Source organism: Rhinolophus ferrumequinum, chromosome 24 (genome assembly GCF_004115265.2).
Source record: "Rhinolophus ferrumequinum isolate MPI-CBG mRhiFer1 chromosome 24, mRhiFer1_v1.p, whole genome shotgun sequence".
Lineage (NCBI taxonomy): Eukaryota > Metazoa > Chordata > Mammalia > Chiroptera > Rhinolophidae > Rhinolophus > Rhinolophus ferrumequinum.
This window is the reverse complement of record NC_046307.1, coordinates 31862939-31869768: the sequence shown is the minus strand read 5'-3', so window position 1 is coordinate 31869768 and position 6830 is coordinate 31862939. Positions and strand designations below refer to the sequence as shown.

Genomic DNA, 6830 nt, shown 5'->3' with positions numbered 1-6830 from the left:
AGCCCTCCTTTAGTTTTTTGTCTTTGTGAGATATGATCAGAAAACCCTCATTAGTCACTCTAAATATTTATAGGAAAAAGGAGTGAAATATGCCCTATGCAAATTTAACAAGGGATCTCCTTTGTCCACTTTTCTTGAGTCCAAAGTTCATAGAATAAGATTACTGGGCAATGTTCTGTTCTTACAAAAATAATTTTTAAACCAGTCTTAACCTTCCGACTTAGCAATAGGATGTAGTAAACATTCCCCCAACCTCCTCACCCCCAGATCACTTGTCCATCTCCAGGAGCCCTACAGAAAAGCTTCAAGTTTAGAGGTACATTAAAAATACTAACTTGAGACTACTGACCAATGGCCATATGTCAGGAGTCTGGAGAATTTGACAGGGACTCTTACTCAGCCCAGATATTCCTGGTATTTAGAAGGCATGAGAAAGAAATCCCTATCACCTTGGACAGTAACCTCTCATGTGAAGACTATAATTGCTGAGTGACCAAACGTCAATAGAGTCCGCTCTTTGCAATCGTTATAGCAATTCTATGGGGTCTGGAATGCTGAGATACTTACTTATCTTGCTGACTGCAGAATAAACTACTGTCACCAACCCATTGATATTTAGGTCCTGTAGAAGCTAATTGCCAGTAATTTCCAAAGTATGTCATGTTCACATTTACTTTCTACTCCCCCATTCTAACCCAATGCTAAGCTCACCCAAATAATCCTTTGATTATTAGGAAAAGACTATGAAGTTAGTTGGATTATCCTAACGTATCAATTACAAATTTAGAAAGCAGATTCTGGTATGGCCCTTGGATTCTTTAATTTATTTGTTAAAAATCATTGGCCCAAGAATCCTGGGGGGGGGGGATAACAAAACTTGTTATTGCTAGAAAATGGGTTTGGCTGAAATAGTTTATTATAACGAGAGTTTGTTAGATACGATAAACGATACACCATAAAAAATTGTGCTATCCTGTTTATTGAGACTACAATTTTGATTGTTCTTTGAAAGTGTAGAACAGAATGATGTATCCCTTCTACTCAATAACATTTATGTTATAAAATAATATTAAACATGGATTAGAAACAAGGGAAAAAAACTATACGAAAACTACACATGCCTTGTATACAAATAGAGCAAAGCAGGGGGAAAAGGATAAAAATCACTTGTAATCAGTCTCAAGCATCAGTGACAACACATGGTGAAATTTTGGATTTTTGAATAGTATTACGTTGGTGCAAAAGTAATTGTGGTTTTTGCAATTATTTTTAACCTCTTAAACCACCTGAAAAAGGTGGATGAAAGGTCTAAGCTTGGTTATCCCCTGTAATGTGCATGACCTCTGAATATGAAGAACAATTATACTGTATAAGGAGTGGAAACCTCATATCCAGACAAAAAAACTGCACATGTATGTTGATAGTGACTATATTCAACAATTGGAAGCAATCAATATGTCCTTCAATAGGTAAATGGATAAATAAAAATGAACAGAATATTATTCATTGCTGTCAAGCAATAGAAAGACATGGAGGACCTTAAATGTATATTACTAAGTCAAAGAAGCCAATCTGAAAGGCAACATACTGTATGATTCCAACTACTGTGTTTCCCTGAAAATAAGACCTAGCTGGACCATCAGCTCTAATGCATCTTTTGGAGCAAAAAATTAATATAAGACCCAGTCTTATTTTAATATAAGACAGGGTATCATATAATATTAGATGACATAATATAATATAACTTAATATAATATGATACCCAGTCTTATTTTTAATATAATACTGGATATTATATAATATATACTTGGTCTTATTTTAATATAATCTAAGATCGGGTCTTATATTAATTTTTGCTCCAAAAGATACATTAGAGCTGATGGCCCAGCTAGGTCTTATTTTCGGGGAAACATGGTATATGACATTCTGGAAAAGGCAAAACTATGGAGACAGTGAAAAGATCAGTGGTTGCCAGGGGTTGGAAAAGGGAGGGATGAATAGGCAGGACACACAGTTTATTTTTAGAGCAGTTACACTATTCTGTATGACACAGCAATGATGGATACATGTCACTACAAATGTGTCTCAACTCATAGAATTTGCAAAACCAAGAATGAACTCTAATGTAAACTATGCACTCTAGGTGATAATGATGTGTCGACATAGGTTTATCAACTGTAACAAAAGTACCACTCTGGTAGGGGATTAATAATGAGGTTTATAAATGTGTGGGGGAAGGGGTATATGGGAAATCTGTACACCTTCCTCTCAATTTTGTTGTGAACCTAAAACTGTCCTAAAAAATAGAGTCTATTTAATAACAAAATGGAAGCAAACTAAACATTTTTTCAGACATACAACAGTTGAAAGAATTCATCACTAGTAAATGTACACTACAAGAAATGTTAAAGGAAATACTTCAGGCTGAAATACTGGAAAATACATGATGGAAATACGAATCTACACAAATGAAAACTACTATATTTTGTAGCTATATAGATAAAATATGTAATCTCTTATTATTTAAATCTATATAAATGATAATTGACTGTCTAAACAAAAGTAGTAATTACCAGTGTAGTTTGGGGTTTATAACATACTTAAAAGCAAAAAGTATAAGAAAATATATTACAAATGCTAGAAGTAGAAAATGGAAGTATACTATTGTAAGGTTCCTATATTACATGTGAAGTGGCATAATATCACTTCAAGGTACACTGTGATGAGTTAAATATGGATGTATAAATCCTAAAGGAACCACTGAAATAGCAAAGCAAATAATCATAGCTAATAAGTAAGCAAAGGAGATAAGAGGGTGTCATAAATTCTACCGTATTATTATAAAAGAAGGCTGGGGAAAAAAGAGGAAAGCTAGAAGAAAAAACAGGTAGGACAATAGTAATGTGGCAGATTTAAACTTTATCAACAATCACATAAAATACAGTGTTCTAAACACTCCAATGAAAAGGTACATTTTGTCTGATTGAATACAAAAGCAAAATCCAATTATTTTCTTCCTATAGGAAATGCACTTCAAATATAAAGACACTAATAGATCAAAGAAATGATAAATAAAAAAAAGATATACAACGGTAACATTTATCAGAAGGAAGCTGAAGCAACTCTGTTATATTGGACAAAATTGAGATCAGAAAAAAGAATAATACCTAGAGTAAAGTGTACTTCAAAAAGATAAAAAGATGAAGTCATCAGTAAGATCTGATGTGCTAAATAATTTTGCGCTTAAGAAGAGAGCTTCAAAACAATTATTAAAAATAAGTTGCAAGGAGAAATAGAAAAATCCACAAGTGCAGGTGGAGATGTCAATACTGCCTTTAATTAATCAAACACAGAAAATATCAGTTAGGATACAGAAGAATTAAATAACATTAGAATCTACTTGACCTATTTGATATTTATGGAACACTCCACCCAACTACAGAAGACTACACATTCTTTTCAAGTACACACAAAACATTTACCTATATACCGCATTCTGCATTGTAAAACATTATAAACTTGAAATTATTCAAGTCATACGAAATACATTCCATGACCATAAAAATAACTAGAAATCAATAAGAGAAATACCTTTGAAAAATCCTCAAATATTTAGAAACTAAATAACATACTTCTAAATATCCCAAGAGTCAAAGAAGAAATCAAAATTGAAATACGGAAGTATTTTAAAGTGAATGAAAATGAAAACACAGCATATCAAATTTTCCAGGCTACCTCTAATGTAGTGCTTTTGGGAAAACGTAAAGCAGTAAACAAAAAAGAAGTCTCAAATCAAAGACCTCATATTTCACTTAAAAATACAATAAAAAGAAGAGCAAATGAAACCCATTAACAGCAGAGTAAACATTTATCCCAGGAGGACATATAGATGGCTAACAGATATGAAAAGATACTCAACATCATTAATCATCAGGGAAATGCAAATTAAAACCACAATTATATATATATATATATATATATATATATATATATATATATATATATATATATATGAAATTAAGCCAAAAACAAAGTGGAAAAAGTTCCTAAGGAAAGTTAATTTAACAAAAAGTATTATAATCAACATCTGGGAATATGCCAGGGCTAGATTAAAATGCAATAATTTTTTAATTGATGAGCGTATTGAAAAATTATAGTTCATTCATATTTACTTTTAAAGAGTACTCTATCAGAAACACCTGCTTCATCTAATTAGGGCTTCATAAGTCCTACTTTATTAATAAAAAACTCATTTTCTAAAAAAACAAAAATTTAGTTTTATAACCTGACAATTATAATATTATACTCTTGGCTTCTGATTATTAGCATATATTTCATAAATTTCATAGAAGTGCAGAAATGCAATTCTAATTTATGTTCCTTATTTTTAAGATGTATTGAGTATTACCTGAAATATAAGCACCTACCATTTGGTAATACGTATTATAATTTAACTAGTATAAGTAATTCAATTTACATGGTTAAAATCTCCATTTAACGTAAACTGAATACAAAAACATCACACCTTCTCTCACCATATTTCTGTACTTTATGTGGACAAAGAAGTAGTTATGCAGTGCATAGAAAAGATTCCCAAAGGTAAAATATAACTATCTTATAAACTGGCAGGTATTGAATATGTACTTTTTATATGAAATATTGTGAGCTAGAGGCTATAGGGTATATTCAGCAGTATAAAATGTATTCTCTGACCTCAAAGAGCTTATAATCTAATAGAGAAAATAAGATTAACACATAGTAAAATCGATAGAACAGGTAAAAATTAGTAGTTAAGTGGCCAATGAGTAATTTCTATGAGTTCAGAGGAGCCAAAGTGGTTTGGGGTGATTTCCATATGATGATGAGATGAATTTTATCACATCTTACCATAACTGCCTATTATTCACCAGATTCCCCATTATAAAGTAATCTCCTTGAACACAGAGATTGCGTCTTGTTAGGAGCTGAGCTCTAAAGACATAGATGTCTAGCTCAAAACCTGCACATAGCATGTACTCAGTAAACAGTTCATGAATAATACATGAATAACACAACAAACCTTAAAGGATTTAGGCATGTAGGATGTGAATACACAAATAAGACAATTCAATTTTTGGCAGAGCTAGTAGTAATAAGCAAAAGGACATGGTTGGAAAATCAAGAGTGGACAGGCCAATGTACATGGAGAGTTAGATGCACGCAGAACGGTCAGATGAGACAGAATTGAAGTGGCTAATACAAGCCCAGTTGAAGCTGAAGGCAGTGACACCAGTTAGTGTCCAAAGAACACCTAAGCCAGGGTACGGACAGTGGAGAAGGAAACAACGTCCATTAGAAAGAATAAACTGTGCTCACTTTGGCAGGAGATACTAAAACTGAAATTGAAATGATAAGGAGAAGACTAGCATGGCCCCTGAGAAAGATAACATGTTAATTCACGAAGTAGTCCATATTTTATTACAAAAAGAAAAAAGAAAACAAAAGCACTTCCAGCATGTGCTCACTGAGATAAGACCGAGTACAAAGAAATGTGGAAAGTAAAGGATGACCAAGCCTTCTAGTGTGGGTAACAGAAAATACAGTGATGATTTTTCAACATAGGATGGGGGTTAATTTTAATAGGAAAATTATGAGTTATGTTTTACTATTAACGTTCGAGTTTTGCACTTTGAACAAGAAACTTCAAGGAGAAAGTGTTAAGACAGACTATTAGAGAAATCAGAATTGGATATATTTTCTCACAGAAAACATAAATCAGAGCTTTTGGCTGAATCCAGAAGACTAGATCTGAACTGTAGTAAATATCCATAATATTGAAGAAAAGTGGAAAGAAAATAAAAAGGCTAGTGGGATAAAAAGGAAGACACTCAGGATGCTGCCCCATCATGGGGCTAAAGAGTAGTCTTAAGGCAGGAGGTGATAATAGTGCCGATACTACCAGAAGGTTAAAGAGAAAGATCTGACCACCATGGAAGACAGCAGTTCCCTTTGAGAATTTGTTTCAGGGGTGAATCAGGTTCCTAGGTTTAAAGGAGAACATATAGTGAAGAATTTGATTCAACATGATATGTACATAGTACTGCCTCACGAACTGTAAATATAAAAGAAAATTTTAGTGTTTAGCAATAGCAGCAGAGTAAAATGGGGAAGAGAGTGAGTGTGAGTATGTGTGTGTGTGTGTTTGTGTGTCTGTGAGAGAGGGAGGGAAAGAGGGGGGAGAGAGGGAGGGGGAGGGAGAGAGAGAGAGAGAGAGAGCGCGCGTGCGCGCCAGGACATATTGTATTATAATGGAACAATGCATTCATCCTCTTTGGTACCTCTTCTCCAGAGTAAGCAGAAGTACGTACATGGGCGCACACACAGATACAGCGTATTACCATGAAAGACATAAATCCAAACCAGAATCCAACTTGCACAAAACCATCAGTATCAATTACAAATTCCTAGAAATGCTACATAGCTGGTGAATATCTTCTTTTTCAGTTGTTTTTCCTGACACATCGATACAGTAAGCATTTTCAATAAACACATTTCACAGATGAGGTTCACAGATGTGCAGACTGAGGCTTAATGGGAATACACAAATAAGACCATTCAACTTTTGGCAGAGCTAGTAATATTAAGCATAGAGTGAAGAGGCATGTGTACCTGAATGTACTATGCACTGGAATTTAGATCTAGAAGCTAAGCTGGATTACATTAAATAAATGTTTGACTGCCTATAATGTACCAGGCACAGTGTAATGTTATGAGGAAAATCAGTTACTCCAGTGTGTTTCTCTCTGAAGATTTTCTTCTCAACAGTCACAATTCAGTCTGCTCCTTACCCA

At 33.6% G+C, this 6830-nt stretch overlaps 1 non-coding gene across 1 annotated transcript; it reads left to right on the top strand.

The window, feature by feature from the left end:
- Nucleotides 1-5347: 5347 nt before the first annotated feature.
- Nucleotides 5348-5457, top strand: LOC117017152 (U6 spliceosomal RNA). Its single transcript, XR_004422026.1, has one exon. It is a non-coding gene; the product is annotated as a U6 spliceosomal RNA (small nuclear RNA).
- The last annotated feature ends 1373 nt before the right edge of the window (nucleotides 5458-6830 follow it).